Below are 23,246 nucleotides of genomic sequence, written 5' to 3'. Positions count from 1 at the left end.
CATTTTACACAGCACTTCTATGTTTGAAACATTGGAAAGTAAATTTTAGTGAATTGAATTTTATTAATCCACTAATCCTTTCAACTGGTAATGGCCCCTGATCATTTAATTGATCAAATTGAAGTGGAGCCATGAAATAAATCTCGTTATAAGCTAAGAATGCTTTTGTGATGTAACTATCAGTGTTTTATGGCAGGTTTTCTTTCCCATGTATTTGTATTCAACAATTTGGGAAATGGAGAAGTAAAACAAACAAACAAAATCATTCTGAAAATTTGAAATAAAATTTCCAAACACTTACAAAACAGTAATTACAATGCCTTAAAATTCAAATAGCTATACATAGATAATATTTAAATTATTAGAGTGATAAAAATTTTCCCACTGTGCTTTACTAAACAGTCTTTTATTTTGGAATATTTCAAACATACAGACAAATATAAAGAGTGATATAATAAAGATTCATTACCTACTTCTTAGAATTTAAAAATACTAACAGGTTTTCTTTATTGTTTAAAAAATAAACGTAGGTACATGTACTTGAGAACGTTTAAACCCCTCCCTGGTGTTATTTCCCTTCCTTACTCTCCAAAATAGCTTCTATCCTAAAGTAGGCATATACCCTGCCTATCTATTGTCTACATTTTTACTAAATGTGTATTTTACCAATTTTACCATAATTGGTAAATAGTATTTGTGTGAATTCTTAAAAAGTTCATAAACGATATTATACTTCAGTCTCGGTTTTTTCACTCAATATTTTGTTTTTAAGTTCTACCTATATGAATACATGTAGATCAAGGTTTGAATAAATTTAAATAGGTCACCATAATTATTTACTTATTCTTCTAATGATTTAGTTTGCTTCCAATATTTCACTATATAGACTATGCAGCATGTCTCCTTTTGTGTAAATGTTCAAGTTTCTTTAAAGTCTATGGCAACAACTGGGGTTTCTGGGTCTAGAATACATGCATCTTCTACCAGATTGCTCTCCAAATTTATACTTTCACCAACAATAAGGTAGTCAAATTAATCAATCTTTTCCTTATGATTTTCTACTTGCTGAGCATGGTTTAAGAATTTCTTCCCTCTCTGCATTATGAAAAGATATAATGTGTTGTGTTCACATTTATGTCTTTAATTCATTCGGAATTTTTTTTTTTAAAGTATGATGTGTAAGGTACGGTTCTAACTGTACTGTTTTCCATATGGAGAGTGAAGCTACTTATAAAGCCTGCTGGCTTTTAAGGTCACCTCTGCTTGCACTCAGGTCTTATATAAGACTAGGTATTTCCATTCAGTGATAGGTCTGGTTTCTTTTCCATTCATTGATATGTTGACCTTCCCCTAACACCACATTATTTTAGCTGATATAGTAGTACACTATAGTAATTCATGATCTCTAATGAAGCAAATCTTTCCTTCATATTTCCTTCTTCAAATTTGTCTCGGTTATCCTTGGAATTTTATGCTCTTATATGAATTTTATAGTCAGTTTTTAGGAAATCTTTAATATGATAAAGTGGTAATTAAAATGTGTAATATAATCTATTCTACTTATATCAAATCTAATTTATTGCTCATTAGTCAATATTAAAGATCTCCTGCCATGTCTTGACACTTAACTTCTTTGAAAAATTAGCTTATCATGTTCCCTTTCTTCTACAAATAATTCCTTTCTCTCAATTTTAGTAATTTTCATGTTATTCCCATTCTCCCAACTCATGGGCCTCTTAATATCCATTCCTACACCAAGTTAGCAGATTCAATCCTTCTTGTCCTGTTGTGACAGTATTTTGTAAATGTAACTCTTTTCTGTCCTGGTCCTTCTCTATTTCCCTCTCCAATCAATTCTACAAAGAGCTTGTAGAGCAACTGTCTTCCTGTTTTCATCCTGCCTCTTGTATACCTAAGAACTTAGACTCTTATTTGCCACAGGTCTTGTGTGACCCTCCAAAACCACACATCCAATTTCATCGGTGAACAACTCAAGTCCTAGAGAGGATTTGCCCTGCCCAGAGTCACACAGCTAGTCAGCAGAGGAATTAGTATTCAGAAGGTAGAACCTAGTTCAGAGCCCCGGTGTTCTGACTCCTGAACCAATTTTCTTTCTACCTTTTGCTCTCCTCCCCCAAAACCTTCAGATATTATTCCCTAAATGATATTAACTGCATTGATTTAACTTCATATAAATCTCCCAAAGGAACTTCCCTTTCTTAGTCTTACCTCAAAATGTGACTCATTCTTTCCCACTTGTTTAGAAACACAAAATTTCACCTTGAAATCCAGTCTCCTTACTTCATCTGACTATGTCTCACCTTCTTGGAAAACATGTCTCTTTTTCAGAATGTATAACTACTGCTACTACTACTACTGCTATTACTACTCTTAACAATAATGATAAAACTATCACTTATTGCACTCTTACCATGAATCTAGCTCTCTAAAGACATGACCTCACCTTGTTTCACTCCACAGGTGCAAGATTGGAAACCCAGAGAGGTGAAGTAACCTGCCCAGGATTCCACAATCTGGAGTAGAACCTGAGTCTCTAGGACTCCAGAGCCCATGAGTTTACTACTTTGTTCTCTACCTCCTAACTCTCTAAGTGTTTGGCAATTTTCAGTGCTAGCTTTCTCTTAAATTCAGTTGTGCTTACTCTTATCTGCTTTGGGTGTGTTCTTAATGTTGTCATAAATGTAGTTCTATCCTTTCAACTAGACGAGTATCCTTTGAACACAGGATCATTTAAAACTTTCTTTAGATTGCCCTTTCCCCTCAGAGCATCTAGTGTGAAGCTTTGCTCTGAGCCTTCCCTTGACAGATGATGGTCTAATTAGCCTGGAGAGTCTCTGACAACCATCCAAGAAGCGTCTATGTTGAAAAATGTCCCATTGTGGCAGAGATTAAAACTGGAACCAACAGTTTTTATGACAGGGTGAATAGAATGCCACTGAGAAAGCAAATTTACTATATTTCAACACAACTTGTTTGCTGTTGCATAAAGTCCAACAAAAAGCTCTTTGATTCATCATAACTTACTGCTTCTCTAGCAAAGAGTATATGTTGTTAATTAGAAACAAATTTGGCCTGTCATGTAAAATGCACTATAAACAGTTTTGAGTGAATTTTACTTCAAAAGTTATTTTGTGGGGAAAAAAACATAAAAGCATGTGAAATCGCTGATATGAAGAAAATGCATAAATGTAATGCAATTCGACGTTCACTATTCACAGTGCTCAAAGAGTGCTTTCCAGGAGTTTAGAGGAGAGTGGTCAGGGACCAGGCTCAGACAAGGAAGGAAGTCCTGTCCTCTCCCCACTTCATCCCGAACAATCATCTTTCATCAGTAAATAAGCAGGTAGCAGAACAATCATCAAAAGGCCTATTTAAAAGACACTTAAAGAATTTTAACTCTCTTGGGGTTTTATTATAAAATTTACAAAACAGATTTTTTAAAATTTAATAAACCTTATTTTTTAGAGAAGTTTAAAGTTTATAGGAACAGTGAGTAGAAAGTACAGAGTTCCCTTGTACGCCCTCTCTGCCCACGCATCTCCACTCCACCCGCCAGCTTCCCTTATTATCAACATCTTGCATTCATGTGATATATATGATACACTGATGAGTCAATATTGATACATTATTGTTAACTAAACCATAGATTACATTACTGTTCATTCTTTGTACATTCCACGGGGTTTTGACAAATACATAGTGACACGTATCCACCATTACAGTATCATCCAAACAGATTTTAAGCTAACTAAGTATACAAGGAGACTGGAAAGAGACTAGAAGATACCATTTTGAAACATCTAACTGTGGTTGAAACAAGTTAAATGAACTAAAACTCAACCAAAAACTTAGTGAACTTATTCTTTATAGTTCCTACCGGTCAGAAAAGCAGTATAGTAAAAATTAAGTAGTCTTATCTTTGAAAGCTGTAGTTATTTTGATAAACAGTGCTGTCAAAAACAGCAAATGCGAACACCACATACTCTAGCCCATTCTCTTTCGTGTACTGTTCTCAAAGTTTGGTGTGACTACTTCATAGTTAAAGTATGTCTTCTCTTGAGGCTCACAGAGCCATTTAATTTCTGTTCTGGCATCTGACCTGTTGTGTTTATGAGGTTCTACTGAGAAATGGAATTGATGATTTCTTCCATAACCACAAAGAAAAAATTGAGAGTTACTGATTTCCAACCACTATTATAACCTTTCATGTTTTTCTGGAAAAATGTTTTCTCTCCAAAATGGAAAAAAAAAAAAAAAAAAAAAAGGATTTCCTATTAAATGTGTAACTGGTTGGTATCATCCTATTCTTCAAGATGTTGAAAATTCGCCTCAGACTTGGCCAGAGGAAGGCTGGAGTTCCCCATATGTAGTTTGGAATCTACCAGATGTTGCTGCCTGGCCTGATAGGTCTCTATTGGTTCCTGCTTGTCACGGCATTATTGTCAAGAAGAGTGGATTTCACATCTAGGGTTGACCCCGCCTGCCCCCCACAGCAACTTTCTTGTCAGTATACATTCACTGCTCTTGCCTCAAAGACCTCCCTCCCCAATCCCCACAGTCCCCTGAGGACTTAAATGAAGTCAGCGGTGATGCTTTTTCCAATATCTTCCCCTTTGTGTGAAGTGCCATTTTAAGACTTTCCTGGAAAATCAAAATCCAAGTTGCGATGTACAACATTTCCTCTAGAGCAATGGTTCTTAATCGGGGGCAAATGTGGCCCCCAGCAGACATTTGGCAATGTCTGGAAATACTTTTTGGTTGTTACAAGCTGGGGAGGGTACTGTTGGCATCTCGTAGATAGAGGTCAGAGGTGCTGCTAAACAGCCCACAGTGCACAGGACACCCCCCCCCCCCAAATCAGAAGATTATCAGACTCAAAATGTCAGTTGTATATACTGAGGTTGAGAAACCCCGCTCTAGCATTTTTGTCAGTTGACCATTTTTGTCATCCCATGTTGAAATACTTTGCATTTCAAAGTATTGCATGTGTTGAAGTATTAAAGCATTACATCCTGATTGTTTTAAAAAGATAATGCCCAGTAATAGAGGAAAATAATGTGTTTTCCTATCACCTTGCTCAAGAATAAAGCTACAGTATTTGCAAAGTAGATAACCTTAGTTGTCACTCAAAATGTAAACTGTCATGAGGGATGAGAGATTAATTGATTTCACTGCTAACTTTTATAGTGTTTTTATTTCCCCCTCTAACTACCTCGTCAATATCTTCGCTGACAAAGATGTTTTAAAATGGAAGACAATGAGACGCTTTTTGTTTATGAAAAATGAAGTGTTCAGGCACAAAACATGCACAGTGGACCTCTTATAGAATGTTTAAAATCTCCTTTCGTTCAAAGATTTTCTTAAGTGGCTATTTGTCACTTAATAGGAATTTCTGTTGTTGCTGCTGTCATTTTTATGCATAAACACCAGCATCTGTAGATTTCCAGGATATCCTTTAGCATTTCACATCCCTTGATGTTGGGTTGCCTCAGATGATTTTTCCATATTAAAATCATGTTTAAAATTACGTAGAAATTTGTCTGAGCATACACTAGAAGAGCCATTGCACACTGGCAACCAGAAAACCAGATCCTACTCACAGATGAGTTTTGTTTATCCAGGATGAAATTTAAATGTTTTAAAATTAGTCATCGATATTCTAAAAAATAGTAGATTGTTCATAAGAATCTAGATATCTCTATTTTTTCTGGAAAATTGGAAAGATCTAGCATTTGGGGCCAGCATTCCTTCATGGCAACAGTTCACTGAGAAAGGACAGCAGCTAGACCCTTTATCCAGAGCAGGTGCCTGCCAGCTTGCTCTAGTTGCCACCCAGCCTGCTTCATTCAGTTACCTTGTCTTCTGCCCCCTGTGGTCGTTTGAATTTGCAACTCCTGCTCCTTATGGGACAATTAAGTTCTGTAACTGGAAATGTCAGTAGTTAGTTTATGATCCAAAAATTGGTTCATAAACTAATTTAACAACTCATATCGAAGTCAGATGCAGAGCTGAGGCAGCTTAGGAGGGCAGTAGGGAATATGATGAAAACAGAGAGCCTGACTGAATGGAAGGGGAAGGTCATGAAAAGAATCACGCTTTAATGTGAGAACAGATTCAGGGGATCCAGTCTGCTTTCTAGTATTAGCTCTGCAGAGAAATCTTCTGAATTTTGGTGAGACGAGAGCAGGCCAGGTAGTAAACATGAAGAAAAATCAATGACATTTATGACAATGTCAGAGACTCTCCGCCATTGACATGGCCTGTATATCATCTTTGCCCCAAGTGATAGTTCCGAGTCCTGGCCTGTGTTCCTGGGGAATCACCAGAATTAGAAACGGAACCCAGGAAGAGCTCCATGAGGTGAGAGTCAGCCCAAGATAGGGGGTGGAGGGAATTACAATGCACTGCAATCAGGGTACAAGGCAAAGGTGGAGCAAAAAGCAAACCCAGTACCAAAGCATAAGAAGTATCAGATGCAGGAATTAGGATACTAAGTTTAGGGCCTAAGCCAGAAGAAAGGTAAGATGGGAAAGATGCAGATGCCAGTTTCTGGCCTTCGCATTCCTTTTTGGGAAGTCTGTGATTTGGGTGAATCTGGAAAACCCGTGGTTTCCTTTTTCTATCTGTAGTAGTCTGAGGTCCACACTTTGGTGACAATATCTGATTCCCTCATCAGTTGCAGTGATTTCCTTTTGAATGTTGTGCTTGATAGACCATATTTCTAGTTATCCAAGTTATCCATATCTCTGGTTTTCCTAGAGAAAAGCCAGGGGTGGTCTGGCTCCACAGAGCTTCAGGCTACTTCCCTCTCTCCTGGCTCTCAAACAGGACAAACAAGATAAAATCTTTAAGCTGCAGCCTCCTCCTGAACTCTCCACATGCAGAGATGAAGAGGAAAACTCTCAGGGATGTCGGGTCAGGGGAGAGTGAAGGAATGAACTGTTTGGAGTGTTTAAGCCTTATCTGATGAAAGAGAAAGAAGAAAGGACGGGAAAGGAAGGAAGAGAGTGGAAGAACATTAACATTGTTGCTGGAAGGAATCCCAAGTAAATACTACGCTAGGCTAGGCTGGGTTTTCCCTGTTTGATATGTGTAGAGGGACCATGTAATTTACCATCCAAACCTGAGCTCCTTTAAGAGAGAAAGAGAAGCTGTTAGTAATTTTTCCAAGATGCTAGCATGACCCAGGACCGGCCCAGCCAGCCAAGGCATCAGGTCTCAATAGTTAGGGATAAAGTAAGGAATCTCCCTTCAGATTCACGCCTGGGCTATTGACTAAATTGTAGAGGCCTGGAGGCCTTCACTGTAACCTATGGTGTTATGATGTCGAAAGTGAAGACTCAGACTTGAACTTGGTCAGGATGAAGGGGAGAGTGCTTCTCTTCTCTTAACGAAGTGTCAGAATGACCCAGGGACTTTAAAAAATTACAGAGGCCCGGGAATTCAATTTTAATGATTCTGGATTGGGCCTAAACAAGATTTTGATGATTCTATTGTGCACCTCCCCTGGAACTCTACGGTTTCTCTCAGGTTTCTAGGCAACATACCCTGGTCTTCCCTTCCCCCAGGATTGCCCTTTGCTGAAGAGACAGTGGGATGGCCCTGCAACTAGGGAACCTGGGGCAGGAGGAAGTGGGAGAGGCAGTAAAGTGACCTGTGTATTTAAACTGAGAATGTGTATTTCTTGTCAAGGACAATTGGATATCAAAAAACAAAACAAAACAGCTGAACAAAACCAGTAAACCAGGTCTGTTCTAGCTCTTGGTGTCACAAACATGAAGGTTGAAGGGTCATGCTTGGGGCGGTACTTGTCACTTTCTCCAGCCATACAGATGCGTTTATTCAGTCGGTTGCCGCATACCTAGTCTGTGTTTGGAGATACCAACATCGAATCTCCCTTCAGACCCCAGAGGTTTTTTCATTCAGCCCGTATTTCTGGAGCATCTTCTGGGTGAGGGTGCTAGAGACCGCCATAGTTGCCGCTGTGCTGCACAGGGCTTGGGACAGCCTTCACTTTCCAGACTGAGTTACTGAAGTAGCACCAGGAACCCAGAGAGAGCTGGGCTGCTTTGAACTGTTAAAAGATAAACCGAGGCAGAATAAAAATTTTAAGTTTGAGCAAAAATTGATTTGCATCAGGCAGCACCAAACCAGAAGTGGTGGGAACACTGGACCACAGGAGCTCAGGAAAGACTTAATATAGAGAAAGTGTGGAAGCAAAGAAAGGAAATTATTTGACTGGCTGTAGTTTAAAGCCAAGTAGGCTGTTTGTGATTGGTTGTCCTTAGCGTTTTGATTCCTAACCTGGAGGCATTTACAAGCTTAGATTTAGGTTTGCCTGCAGGCTGGCACAGCATTAGGGCCCCATCAGTCTAACAGCCTCAGACTCGTTGTTTAATTAATTTAACCCAGTTGCTCTCACCAGCGTCAATGGTTACAAAGCAGATAGAAACACCAGTTGGATAGGCAAGAATTAATGAAAAGCATTTTAAATCCTCATTGCAGCCTCTCAGAAAATCACCAAAGGATTATATAACCCTCAGCAAGTCTTGGGATCTTCTTGCCTCTCCTCATTCTGCCTTCATTTCTCTTCTCTCTCAGAATCTCATCCCTTACCAATAGCTCAGTATTTCAGTTTCATCTCAAATCTCAATATCTTGCACAGCTCGCCATGGTAACTGTTCTCTGTTTCCTTTCTCTCTCTCTCTCTCTCTCTCTCTCTCCCCACTCCCCCAAACTCGGCTTCCCAACTCTGACTCCTGTAAGCTTTTCCTTTTCTCTCCTCCTCCTTCAGGGATCGATTGGTTTCTGGGGCCAGGGCTTGGTTTCCTTTAAGATGTAAATCCTGCAGCTCAGCTCAATTCTAATCAGCACGACAAAAGGCCAGGAGCTGCCAGAGCTTTGGGCTCCTTCCTCTTAGAGCTTAGTGGGGGGAGGTGGTGGTGGAAGGGGGCGGGTGAGGGCTGTGATTGCTCCAAAATGAAGGGTTTGCTCTGCATATTTGTATGCAAATGGTTTGCATACACATATATACAAGCATGACTACATAGGCAGCCTGAAATATTGTAGGAGGATTCAGGAATGATTTTGCGTGAGAATAATATGTATGATATAGAAATATATGCCAGTTGAGTGCTTCTAAATTGATTTTTGTTACTGAACAACTTTGCAGTATATTAGTCAATGAAATTTTTGCCAAAGGAACTAAAAATGCCTTTCAATATCCCCTTGCTGTTAATTTTCACAAGAACAAAACAGAAATTATGCTAATAAGGGTCAGATGTGGAGAGGTATGTACAAACTCTTTGAAAGAAAATTAGAACATAGTATCTTTTAGGTCCATGAGAACAATATAAAATACAAAACAAAAAAGTTTGCAAAACTTTTTCTTGTTTGTAATTCTCATTAGACTGAGTACTCCTGGATAGACGGGATCATTTTGTTCATCATTGTAACTGTAGCAACTAGTATGGTGCCTAAAATATGAGAGGTGATCATGAAACAAATAAGTATTACAAGCTGGCATTTGCCAAGTAACTGGCATTGTGCTATAAGCACAGTATCTCATTCTCCCAGATTTTTTTGTCATTGGTATTATATGGAGAAATGACTGTTCCACTATGTGATCTTTTAAGGCTTATATCTTTTAGTTCTTGAAGATTCTTTTTATTTTCCTTCCTTCCCCTTTCCCTCCCTCCTTTCCAATCTTTCCTCCTTTCTTACTGTATTTAAATATTTAGATAAGTGCTGCCCAGTAGAAACATAATTGTAGCCACAAATGTGAGCAACAAAATTTAAAATTTCCCCATAGCCATATATCTAAAAAAGTAAAAAGAAACAGACAAAATTCATTTTAATAATATATTTTATGTAACCTAGTATATACAAAATATTATCATTTCAACATGTGATCAATATCAAAAAAATCGTAAAGAGATACTTTGCAGTCTTTTTTTTAAAACTGAGTTTTCAAAATCTGGAGTATATTTTACATATTCAGTATATCTCAATTTAAAATTGTCACATTTCAAGTGCTCAAGAGCCATGTGTGTGGCTATCGTATGGACAACACAGTTTTAGACAATCTGAGTTAGAGATCAAAATTGCTAACCTGAATAATCCATCCTTTCTTTACTTACATCCAAAATGACTCATTTATTTATACACTGATATCTTGTAAGTATGCATGGCACTCAATACACATTGGTAGAACGAGTGAATGATAGTTGACATTACGATTTATTTTAGACGGGTAAGATGTTAAAGAACTTGAGGGGGAGGACTTAACATTAATACTACCTACAGTATTGAACATGGGTTGAATCCCTGACATTAGACCAGATACTTGATAAACATTATCTCCTGTACTGCTCACAGCATATTTTGTGAGATTGATATGATTAGACTCACTTTTACAAAGCAATTGAAGCTTAGCAATGTTAAGTAAGTTGCTCAAGGTTAGAATCATAGTAAATTGCTGAACCAGATTTGAAGCTATGTTTGGTCTGATTCCAGACTGAACCCTTCACCACAGCTTACTGCCTTTGTAAGATAAGACCATCAGGGTAAAGAAATAGCACAGAGAGGATGTATTCATTCTATCAAGTTAAAAAAAAAAAGACCATTGCCTACTGTAGTTGCTGAAATTTTCTTTCTCATTTTAGTAGAAAGAATAATTTAGTAGAGAGTAGCCACCACTATTATTCAACATAGTTTTGGAAGTTTTAGCCATGCAATCAGAAAAGAAAAAGAATTAAAAGGAATCCAAATTGGAAAAGAAGAAGTAAAACTGTCACTGTTTGCAGAGGACATGATACTATACATAGAGAATCCTAAAAATGCTACCAGAAAACTACTAGAGCTAATCAATGAATTTGGTAAAGTAGCAGGATACAAAATTAATGCACAGAAATCTCTTGCATTCCTATGCACTAATGATGAAAAATCTGAAAGAGAAATTAAGGAAACACTTCCATTTACCACTGCAACAAATAGAATAAAATACCTAGGAATAAACCTACCTAAGGAGACAAAAGACCTGTATGCAGAAAACTATAAGACACCGATGAAAGAAATTAAAGACGATACAAACAGATGGAGAGATATACCATGTTCTTGGATTGGAAGAATCAACATTGTGAAAATGACTCTACTACCCAAAGCAATCTACAGATTCAATGCAATCCCTATCAAACTGCCAATGGCATTTTTCACAGAACTAGAACAAAAAATTTCACAACTTGTATGGAAACACAAAAGACCCTGAATAGCCAAAGCAATCTTGAGAAAGAAAAACAGAGCTGGAGGAATCATGCTCCTGGACTTCAGACTATACTACAAAGCTACAGTAATCAAGACAGTATGGTACTGGCACAAAAACAGAAATATAGATCAATGGAACAGGATAGGAAGCCCAGAGGTAAACCCATACACATATGGTCACCTTATCTTTGATAAAGGAGGCAAGAATATACAATGGAGAAAAGATACCCTCTTCAATAAGTGGTGCTGGGAAAACTGCACAGCTACATGTAAAAGAATGAAATTAGAACACTTCCTAACACCATACACAAAAATAAACTCAAAACGGATTAAAGACCTAAATGTAAGTCCAGACACTATCAAACTCTTAGAGGAAAACATAGGCAGAACACTCTATGACATAAAACACAGCAAGATCCTTTTTGACCCACCTCCTAGAGAAATGGAAATAAAAACAAAAATAAACAAATGGGACCTAATGAAACTTAAAAGCTTTTGTACAGCAAAGGAGACCATAAAGAAGATGAAAAGACAACCCTCAGAATGGGAGAAAATATTTGCAAATGAAGCAACTGACAAAGGATTAATCTCCAAAATATACAAGAATCTCATGCAGCTCAGTATCAAAAAACAAACAACCCAATCCAAAGATGGGCAGAAGACGTAAATAGACATTTCTCCAAAGAAGATATACAGATTTCCAGCAAACACATGAAAGGATGCTCAACATCACTAATCATTAGAGAAATGCAAATCAAAATGACAATGAGGTATCACCTCACACTGGTCAGAATGGCCATCATCAAAAAATCTACAAGCAATAAATGCTGGAGAGGGTGTGGAGAAAAGGGAAACCTCTTACAATGTTGGTGAGAATGTAAATTAATACGGCCACTATGGAGAACAGTATGGAGGTTCCTTAAAAAACTAAAAATAGGACTACCATATGACCCAGCAATCCCACTACTGGGCATATACCCTGAGAAAACCATAATTCAAAAAGAGACATGTACCACAATGTTCATTGCAGCTCTATTTACAATAGCCAGGACATGGAAGCAACCTAAGTGTCCATTGACAGATGAATGGATAAAGAAGATGTGGTACATATATACAATGGAATATTACTCAGCCATAAAAAGAAACGAAATTGAGTTATTTGTAGTGAGGTGGATGGACCTGGAGTCTGTCATACAGAGTGAAGTAAGACAGAAAGAGAAAAACAAATACTGTATGCTAACACATATATATGGAATCTAAAAAAAAATGGTTCTGATGAACCTAGGGCCAGGACAGGAATAAAGACACAGATGTAGAGAATGGATTTGAGGACATGGGAGCTGGCGGGGGGAAGGGTTAGCTGGGATGAAGTGAGAGAGTAGCATTGACATATATACACTACCAAATGTAAAATAGATAGCTAGTGGGAAGCAACTGTATAGCACAGGGAGATCAGCTCGGTGCTTTGTGACCACCTAGAGGAGTGGGATAGGGAGGGTGGGAGGAGATGCAAGAGGGAGGGGATATGGGGATGTATGTATACATATAGCTGATTCACTTTGTTATAGAGCAGAAACTAACACAATATTGTAAAGGAATTATACTCCAATAAAGATGTGAATTAAAAAAAAAAAAACGAAAAAGAATAAAAATAAAAAAGCATTCCCCAACAACAAAAAAAAGAGAGTAGCAAATATTCTTTCATTTTCACAAGTTTTATAATTTATTTCCAGAACGTTTATTGGAAAGGCATTTAGAAAATTATTTTATATTTCTTTTAAAAAAGAGAATGTAACTTATATTTTATGGCTTTAAACCATAGTGATTAAATAGCTTCACCAGAATAGTAGGCGAACCAAGAAGTCACCATTTTACTTTCCTTTTCTGAACCTCCTCTAATTACCAAAAAATGTCCTCTTGAGATAGAGGTTAAAATAAGGATGCTAAATTAGGTAAGTCTCTTCCTTACCTGTTCTGTAGGGTAGGTTGCCTGTTGAAAGCAGAAAATAGTGCATTGCTGTGCATATGTAATTGTACAGATAATTGCCTCTATCATTTAAAAATATCATTTGCAAAAATGGCATCTATGATTAATTATGTACATTTATCATTGAGTCGACTGGGGTACATTATAAAATCCTTTCCCTAAGCTCATGCATCTTTCCTCTCTTCTTATTTCTTTCAATGTAAGTTGTTTAGTAATTCAAAATTTTTGTTACTCCTTAAGCCATAATTCATCTACATAGGAACCAGCAACTAATTTGCCCTCTGGCTGTAGAAGGGTTGCTTTTTGACTTGTGGTATGAAGGAACAAGGGTGATGATAACGTTTAAAATCTCCCCTCATATAATAATGCTTCTAAAACTGAAATCCTGGGATAGGGATCATTTATTGATATGTAAGTATCTCCATTACCATTTCTTCAACCGCAAACTGAACGTTGTTGGGCTTCAATGTCAAATGGTACCAAGGAAAGAAAAAAATTAATAAAAAACGTAAAAGTATATAGTAATTCTGAAATCCTGACATGTACAACTTACCTAATGTAAATATAATGTAATTAATCATAGTAGCAACTAACCAAGAGCAGACTTTGTACTTAACGTAAGTCCTCCTACTGGTCTCCCAGCTTCTCTGCTCTGCCCTGGATTCTCAGAATATCCAGATTGAGCCTCTGAAACCTCAGTCTGACCCTCAGCTCTAAACCCTTAACTCTTCCCATCTCACTCAAAGTAAGAGTCACAATGGAAGTAAAAGTCGCAATCTTTACAAAGGCCTGTGATGCCTGGAAGATCTGGCCCCTACTGCCTCCTAGGACTTTATCTCCTTCTGCTGGTCCCTTCATTCAACTCTCCCCAGCCAGGGTGGCATCCCCCAATACTCTGGACACTTTCCCCACTCAGACCCCTGTGCTTGCTATTCCTTCTGCCTGGATTGCTTTTCCCTGTATTCATGTGGCTGCTCCCTTACCTCCCTAACGTGGCATGTATCACTCTTCAATGTACCATATATTTTATCTGTTAGTCTTATTTGTTAATTTCTCTCTCCACTAGGAAGGAAACTCCATAGGGCAGGGATTTTAATCTGTTTGGTTCACTGATGAATTCTCAGCTCTTAGAACAGTACTGGACACAGAGTAGGTGCTCAATAAGTGTTTGTTGATTGAACAAATAATTGTGTACTGTATTTTAATTTGTTAGATCTGGTGGCTCTCTTCCCCAGCATAGGCAAGATGGTTGCTGGCAGCCCCAAACCTATATCCACATAACTCAAAATCCCCAAAGAAGAGAGGCCCTCTCAATCCTGGCTTTATTCACAAATCTCAGTGAGGCCCTGACAAGCCTGATTGACCCTGTGGTGATAAGGGTGCGGTGGTATGGTAGTGTGCTATGTCATGGCAATGGATAGCGTCACCGGATGAGAGAAGGAGAGATTCTCTGAAGAAAGGATTTTAGGCAGGCAGGCAGCATTATTACTCTTTAGGACCCAACACTTTTATGGTAAATTGTTTTCTTGTCTGTCACTTGATAGACTGTAATATATACTCTGTGAGGGCAGGGACCAGCTCTGTCTTACTTACTACTATATCCTCAAGGCATAGCACATATTAGATGCTCAATAAATTTATGAATGAATGAAAAAATAAATGAATGGCAAGCTACTCGCAGCGGAGGGTAGGGGGGTGGGGAGGGTGGGCAAATGTTTGGAGGCCTCACAACAAAGGAGGACATTAGATGAGTTAAATGTTTCAGGTATTATGCTGAGACTCTTGGGTGGAGATGTTTACAATTTGGATTTGCCTGTCACGCTGACCAGGCACCCTTTCCTGGGACTACTACTTCAGGAATTAGAACTGAATTTGCCTCAGTTCCTTTCATTTTCTTTGCTCCATAGTTGATTGGCTCCCTTTGAGGTTGCCGCCTTCCTTCTTTAGAAATGGAGAGACCCTCCTTTAGGTCTGTCTCTAGGTTGCAAGTACTTCCTTAAGGCTGTTTTTGTACATCTCTGCTGGGGTTCATTGTGCGGAACTTCTCTGGTTAAACTTTCTGAGGGAAATCCTTCATTTCCAAGTCTTTGAGAGGCACTTAACTGTCCCTCCCTCTCATCGCCACTGCCTTTTGTATAGCCCTGAGATCTGGTTCCTCACAGAAAACACAATGGAAAACACAGTGTAAAGTACTAGTGCACTATTTTGCTTCCCTCACTGAATATATATTAATAGAGTGTCTACTGTGTGCTGTGTACAGTGCTACGCTCTAGAGAGGTGATGGGGAGCAACTGAACTAGAAGGGGAAATGGAGGAAATGCCACACAAGTATACAATTTCAATCAGGGGACCAGTGTGGATAGTATGAAGGGAACTCGGTGCCATGTGGTTAGAGGAGTCCTGCTCTATTCTATGGAGTCAGAAGAGACTTCCCCTAGAAAATGGCATCTGAGCTGAGACTTGAAGGATGACTATGAGTCAAACAGGTGGGACTCTAAATGTTTCCGGCAGAGGGGGCACCTGGAGACAGGGAGATGCATGGCTTCTTTGAGGACATGAGAGGAAGTCATTGTGGCTGGAGTTAGTGAGTGTGGGGAGGGTCCTGTAAGATGAGGTCAGAGAGGAAGGCAAGGATCAGCTCATGCAGGGGTTGGTAGCCATGTTAAGAATTTTATCTTTATTTTGACAGGTATGGGAAGCCATTAACTGGTAGAGTGTGACGGTTCCCTCTGGAACAGATCACTCCAGCTGCAGAATGCAGTAAATATCGGATGGAGGTAAGAGTGGGTGGCTGAGATTGGTTCGGAGGCAACTTGATATAGAAATGAGAAACTGAGAAACGAAGCATTACATCCCTTGACAGAATACTGAGTCCACTGCTTTATCAAGTCTGTTAGCGAGAAGTTCTCATTTGGGAACTGATGGGGGTCTTTATCCTGATCTACAAAGAAAATATAATTGGAGCTATGAATATGAATGTGATTGTTGAAGATCAAGTCAGTAAAGAAAGAAAAGACGGCTAAAGAAAAATACCTATATTTAAGGGCTGGACATTCATACCACAAATATGTATTGTGTTCGCTATGTGCCTGGCACTGGGCTGTGAGTCATAGTCAAGCAGGCAGAAGAAACTAGTTGGAGACAAAAGAAGAGAACTCTGAACACGTGGAGTAACAAACATCAAAGAGGAAGAAAGTCTCAAGAAGAAAGGGTGGCCAGTGGTTCAGTTGCTGCAGAGGAAGAAAGTGAGATGAATGCTGACAAGACAACTTTGAGTCTGGATTAGACTCCACCCTAGGTGGCACAGATTAGAAACTCAGGCTAGTAAACAGACTTAGGGGGATTGCATATAAGGAACTTGACAAAACTTTCTCCCATTTTAGAACTTTAAATTATAGGCAGAGAAGACTTGATATATAACATTTCACTTTATATCTCACTTCCTTGAAACCCATCTATTCCACCTATGGAAAGAGGGTTGTACATCCCCAGTCCTGCCATGGCTGTCAGCCAAGAGCAGAGATGTTGTAATTTGAGGCTGACAGCAAGATGACCCTTACAGGGTCACTACAGTTTCTGTCTTGTGCCAGATCCTCCTGCTGAAAGATGGAGGTGTCATGACGTTAAATCAATGTAGCGAGTGATGTGGAGATTTGAGAAGAAGCTAAACATAGCTTCCTTTGATTTTACCTTTTCATTTTTTCTGGCTGGACACCACTTTAGAAGAAGAATCACCTCTGGATAAATCATCTCTTCAGGCTTGCTATTCTAACCAAATGACATTATGCTAAGAGGATCAGAAGGGCCTGAATGTTAATTGTGTTCATTTAGGGTTCCATGTAAAGTTTTTATTGAAGAAAAAATACTCCCTATGAAATTTATGAAGTAGCAGAAACAAACACTCCTATTAGAAATATTCAGAAAACGATGTCACCAATTACAGATTTATTTACTTATTTATTTTAAAGTTTCAGTTTTTTTTTTAAGTAGATAAATTTATTTATTTATTTTTGCCTGCTTTGGGTCTTCGTTGCTGCGTGCGGGCATTCTCTAGCTGTGGCGAGCAGGGGCTACTCTTCGTTGTGGTGTGCGGGCTTCTCTTGTTGTGGAGCACGGGCTCTAGGCACACAGGCTTCAGTAGTTGTGGCTCGCGGGCTCTAGAGCACAGGCTCAGTAGTTGTGGCACACGGGCTTAGTTGCTCCATGGCATGTGGGATCTCCCCAGACCAGGGCTTGAACCCGTGTCCCCTGCATTGGCAGGCGGATTCTTAACCCCTGCGCCACCAGGGAAGTTCCCCAATTACAGATTTAGCACCAAGTAACTCAGTAATGGAAATCAAAGTTATAAAAGAATAACATTAATTTGAAGTGAATAATATCCACAATTTTACTTCCGATAGTTTAAGAAATGGATGAATCTGTTGTCTATTGCTGTATAACAAATCACCCCAAAATTTAGTTGTTCAAAACAAGGGCCGGGCTTCCCTGGCGGCGCAGTGGTTGAGAATCTGACTGCCAATGCAGGGGACACGGGTTCGAGCCCTGGTCTGGGAAGATCCCACATGCCGCGGAGCAACTGGGCCCGTCAGCCACAACTACTGAGCCTGCGCGTGTGGAGTCTGTGCTCCGCAACAAGAGAGGCCGCGACAGTGAGAGGCCCGGGCACCGCGATGAAGGGTGGCCCCCACCTGCCGCAACTAGAGAAAGCCCTCGCACAGAAACGGAGACCCAACACAGCCATAAATAAATAAATTAATTAATTAATTAATTAAAAAAAAAAAAAAAAAAAAAAAAAACAACCATTTATTGAGGACAGGATTCTTTGGGTGGGCAGTTAAGGCTGGGCTCAGCTGTGAAGCTCTTCTAGTCTCAGCTGGAAATTTCTCACGTATCTGCTGGTCACTGCCAGTCAGCTGGTTAGCTCTGCATCTGGGGATTGCCTGGGACAATGGGGGTGTATGAGCTACGTGTCTCTCATCAACCAGAAGGCTAGCTTCAGCTTGTCCATATGGCCATTGGGCAGGGTTCCTAGAGAAAGAGTGGAAACTTGAATGCCTCTTGAGGTGTGGCTCAGAATTGGCTCAACGGCCTTTCAGCCAAAGGATGTCCAAGGTCAGCTCAGATTCAAGGGGTGAAAAAATAGACTCTCTACTGATGCGAGGGGCAAACTGCAAAGTTAAACTGTATGGGAGAAAACATTTTGGCCATTTTGCTATCTATCACAGATTCTGCGTCATTTTTATCCTATTTGAGTCACTTATTGGTAGATAAAATGTATAATATTTGAACAATACTTTTGGAAGGGGAAATGTCTTTATTTTTAGCTTTGATGGCAGTTTCAAACTAGGACCTCCCTCACAGCAACCAGTTAGGATGAGATTTTATTAACAGAATATTTTTTACTTCATTCTTGCTTCTGTAACTATAAAGAAAATCCTCATGTTTTCAGTGGTTGTTAGTCTAGGTGTGTGTGACATAACCAATCACAGACAAAGCAGGACTTCTTAGTGGCAAGGAACACTACCTAGCTGCTGGCCTGGAAATCCTTTATAAAGAGTTCAGAATTGCCACTGGGAAAAGGGCATTTACTTGACAAATGGTGCTATTTCCATTTTTGTCTGCCCAATTTTAAATTTCCTCTTATTAAAATGGCAAATTCAGGCCCCAGAGTAAATTGAACCAATGAAATACATAACTGGAAGATACACACTTCACCACTTCACTCTGTAATATGTAGACATCTTATGAATGCAAGGACATTTCATGGAAAGAGAGTTTTAAAATTACTTTGTATGCATATAGAGAAAACAAAACTTTTTGATGTCTTGGCTCAAACTGAATAGGATCTCACTTAATAGCCCATGTAGTACTTTAAGATGATTTATTATTATGCTAATATTGTAATGTAATATTTATTAAGCATTGGAAGTGTGCAGAATACTAGCTAGTCCACATAAAAGATCCTGATGGATTTCAAGGAAAAGGGCTAAGAAAAGCACTCTCCTAATCCATAGGAACGGAGGGTAATTCAGAATCTAGATGAACCAATAAATTCTATTTAATTTAGTATACATCATATGCCCCCAAAAAGGTAGACTAATGGAAAATGAGAGTGATAATCTCTGATTAAAAGGTAATCATTTTAATGGCACATTTTCCTTCCAGACTTGAGTTTAGAAAGAGTCATTTCAGTAAAATATTTCTCATTTTAAGTTTTGGAGCGCTCGGCTGCTGCGCTCTCAAAGAGAGCGCTCTGAGGATGGCCCCAAACTCGTGAACCAAGAGGGGAAGGCATCTCACCATTACCACTTCACCCAGGAAGACCTGCACTTAGTTCTATATGGGGTCATCCCCAGCCCTCAGAACTCCGCCCGCCTGCACCACACGATTTCAGGCCTCCTGGTCTCCACAGACAGCTCTGGGTCTGATTCTCTTCCTCAGACTCTGGATAACGACTCCCTTCAGCTACCAGAAGGTCTCTGCCTCAGGCAGACGAAATTCGGTGAAGTGGCACATTTTGGTGTGTTCTTCAGTAGCCCTGTCACAAACAAAGGAGTCAGGTTCAGGCCCTTTCAGGGTAAAGTGGTCAACACCAGCTAAGTCAGGATGTACGGGGGTAATTCCCTGATGTGGGACATCTTTGAAGATGGTCATTTGAGCCACTTTATTGATGGAAAAGGAGGTGCAGGGAATTGGATGTCCTATGTCAACTGGGCTCGTTTCCCCATGGAGCAGAACCTAGTTGCCGTACAATGTCAAGGGCAGATCTTTTATGAAAGCTGCAAGGAGATCTACCAGAACCCAGAGCTCCTTGTGTGGTATGGAGATTGCTATGAGAAGTTTTTGGACATTCCCGTGAGCCTGCAGGTCATAAAGCAGGGGAACCAGGCATCTGGGCCCTTGGAAGAGTCTGCAGAAGGGTACAGGTGTGAAAGATGTGGAAAAGTATTTACCTACAAATATTACAGAGACAAGCATCTCAAGTACACCCCGTGTGTGGACAAGGGTGACAGGAAATTTCCCTGTTCTTTATGCAAACGATCCTTTGAGAGGTGAGAATGGCTCCGGATCCATATCCTTCACGTTCATGAGACGCATCGGCCTCACAAGTGTTCTACGTGTGGGAAATGTTTCTCTCAATCTTCCAACCTAAACAAACACATGAGAGTCCACTCTGGAGACAGACTCTAGCACTGGGTGTATTGTACAAAGAAGTTCACTGCCTCTAGTATACTGCGCACACATATCAGGAAGCACCCCGGGGAGAAGCCCTTCAAATGCAAGTACTGTGCCAAATCTTTTGCGTCCCATGCTGCCCACGACAGCCACGTCCGACACTTACACATGGAGGATGGCGGCCATTCCTGTTACATCTGTGGAAAAACCTTCCCAGATCAAGAAGCCTTCTACTCCCACATGAAGTTTCATGAAGACTGCTAGCCCTCAGAGAGTTTGCGGACAGTGCCTCTGTATTTCTGTCTTGATGTTTCTTGTTTATAGGTGTATATTACAAACAAATGATAGTTAGATTGAGATGAGAAACAGAATAATGGAACTGACCAATTAGTAGAATTTACCAGATTTCTTGACTGTGGTTTTAACAGCTTTCACAGAAACATCTTTCACAATTACTAACAAGAATGGAGTTTTGTTGAATTCACCTAGAAATAATGAAAGCTGGATGTTAATAGTGCTTAAAGGTCTGGAAACTCAACATCAACCCTGAAAGGGACTGTATTCATTTCAGGGACTAGGAGTAGAGTCTTTGATTTCGCGATTAAAAAAAAAAGGAGGCTTTTTCTCTACTATTTGCCCCTGGCCCGCAATTGTAATATGTCTGTGGCCATCCCCTGTTATACTTCTTAACAGAATAAATTCTTTTAAAAAAAAAAAAAAAAAAAAGTTTTGGCCAATAATCCTCTGCATTATTATCTGATGTTCTAAAATCACAAGTTACAGTGGTTTCTATAGAGACCAGCTTTATAACTATTATTCCAAAATGAAATGCCTTTAAAAAATTATACCCTAACTGTAACTTTATGACATCACAATAAAATTTACAATGTTGGCATAAGGTATTTGGAAGTCTCAGACTAGAGTTATAAATCTGCAGTAAGAGGACAATTTTCCTAAAAAATAAATAATATACTTTGAAAGACCATCTCTACCATGGCCAAGAAAAATGGGAAAAAATTTGAGACAATTATTTAGATGACTACAAAAAAAAAAAAAAAAATCCACACTCCACAATATCCCCTGAGACTTTTATGTAAAAAATATGCACATAATTTGAGGAAAGAGTTTCTTAGTTTGCCATAATTCTATTTTGCTTAGCCAGTTTAGATCTGGGGAGAAAAAGTAAAGCCAATGCTAAAAAGGGGCTTAGAAACAGCATTTCCTATTTCATGAAATCAGGCTCACTGACTAAGGGTTATATCCTCTGCTCGTCTTTAAATAGAATTCTCATGGAAGTTGATGAAAATCTTGGGTGAACATTGATTGAAAAATAAGTTCTTTCTCTGTCTGTATATATGCTCATAAATATGCTACATGTGTATATATGTGTATGTACATAACGGCATCAATTAAATTTTTAAAAAAGATGTTCTAGCCTTGTGGGGGGGTCTATAAACAAGTAAAAAATACAAAAGCACACAAACTTACATGCTTTTTGGATGATGGTAGATGTAGCTGGTGGGAGAAAAGTATCCTAATTATTAGTTTGTATATATTTGAGAAAAAAAGTACAGGTTAACTTTATTTCTGAAAAGGCTACATACATTCTTTTTATTTAAATAAAGGTATGCTGTAGATATCTATGTTGCCATTGTAATAAAACATAAATACAAATTTTTATTTATTATTTATTTATTTATTTTGTAATGTGCATTCATGGTAATCTGTATTCCTTTAAGCAAGGAGTGTAATGTTATTTAATAATTCACAAAGACCATTTTAGGATAGTATACTTAGTTGATTGATTAGATTTTTAAAATACAGATAGATTTTATTTGGTGATTTTTATTTAAAAATTTGAAGAGGGAAAATACAGAGCAGTAAAAGTACATACATGTTCAAATAGTAAAAGACAAGACAAACATTTCTCATAGGAATAATATCACCTACCAATATCAGCTTTATGGTTGAATATTGGCCACATAGCTCTATGGTATATATACTGAAGTCTAGCTAATGAAAAGTGATGTGGAAATTGATTGAATCAACCAGTTCTTGTTTTCTTCTTTTGAAATTATATGTAAGCACATACACATTTGTAATACACAGAAACATAACACATATTTACATATGTGCCTAATTATTTGGTTTAGCTGTTTATCAAAATGACTGCTCAAAATTCTGTATGTTTAAAAAGTTTGCTATGTAGGTCTTATTTAAACTATATTTTGAAATGAGCAAAACAATACATAGGCAATTCATAAGTAAGAAATTCTAAAAATGCCTCTTTAAGGATATTTCAGCAACTTGTAAAACTGCTTCTACTTATGCACAGACTTCAAGAGAAGGCATGCTGGGAAACAAACTCCAGGAAGTGCCAGAAAATTAAAGAGAGAATGAGGAAAAGTGGAAAATTCATGATGGAAGTTGAAGGTCACAAGCTGAAGGTAAAGACATAGTACTCTATTTAGTAGAGGTTTTTGTTTCCTCCCTCTTTTAGGCTGCACCCAGGAGAGGCAACTAGATCAGAAATAGAAAAGGAGCATTTCCTAAGGTCTGTAAGGAAAGAAAAGTTAGTGAAGAGTTATTCCTAAAGATTCTGAGAAAGCTGTTATAAAAGGGGGTAAAGAAGGGAGAAGGCTTCATTAAGTAACTTCAAATAGTCTGTGCACAGGATAGCTGGGTGACAGTTTGGTGATAGAACCTGGGTTCTTAGGCCTTTGGAATGAATTCTAAAGTTCTAGGAAGATAGATAGCAGGGTTAGCTTAAATACCATTATGTTAGTCACCTGTTAGAAAG

At 38.8% G+C, this 23,246-nt stretch overlaps 1 pseudogene; it reads left to right on the top strand.

Moving 5' to 3' along the window:
* Positions 1-20,710, top strand: part of LOC133090544 (PR domain zinc finger protein 14-like) — a 49,898-nt pseudogene extending 29,188 nt beyond the window's left edge.
* Positions 20,711-23,246: the final 2,536 nt, after the last annotated feature.

The sequence above is a fragment of the Eubalaena glacialis genome, chromosome 4 (genome assembly GCF_028564815.1).
Source record: "Eubalaena glacialis isolate mEubGla1 chromosome 4, mEubGla1.1.hap2.+ XY, whole genome shotgun sequence".
In the NCBI taxonomy this organism is placed as follows: domain Eukaryota; kingdom Metazoa; phylum Chordata; class Mammalia; order Artiodactyla; family Balaenidae; genus Eubalaena; species Eubalaena glacialis.
This window is presented reverse-complemented; position numbering and strand designations above follow the sequence as displayed.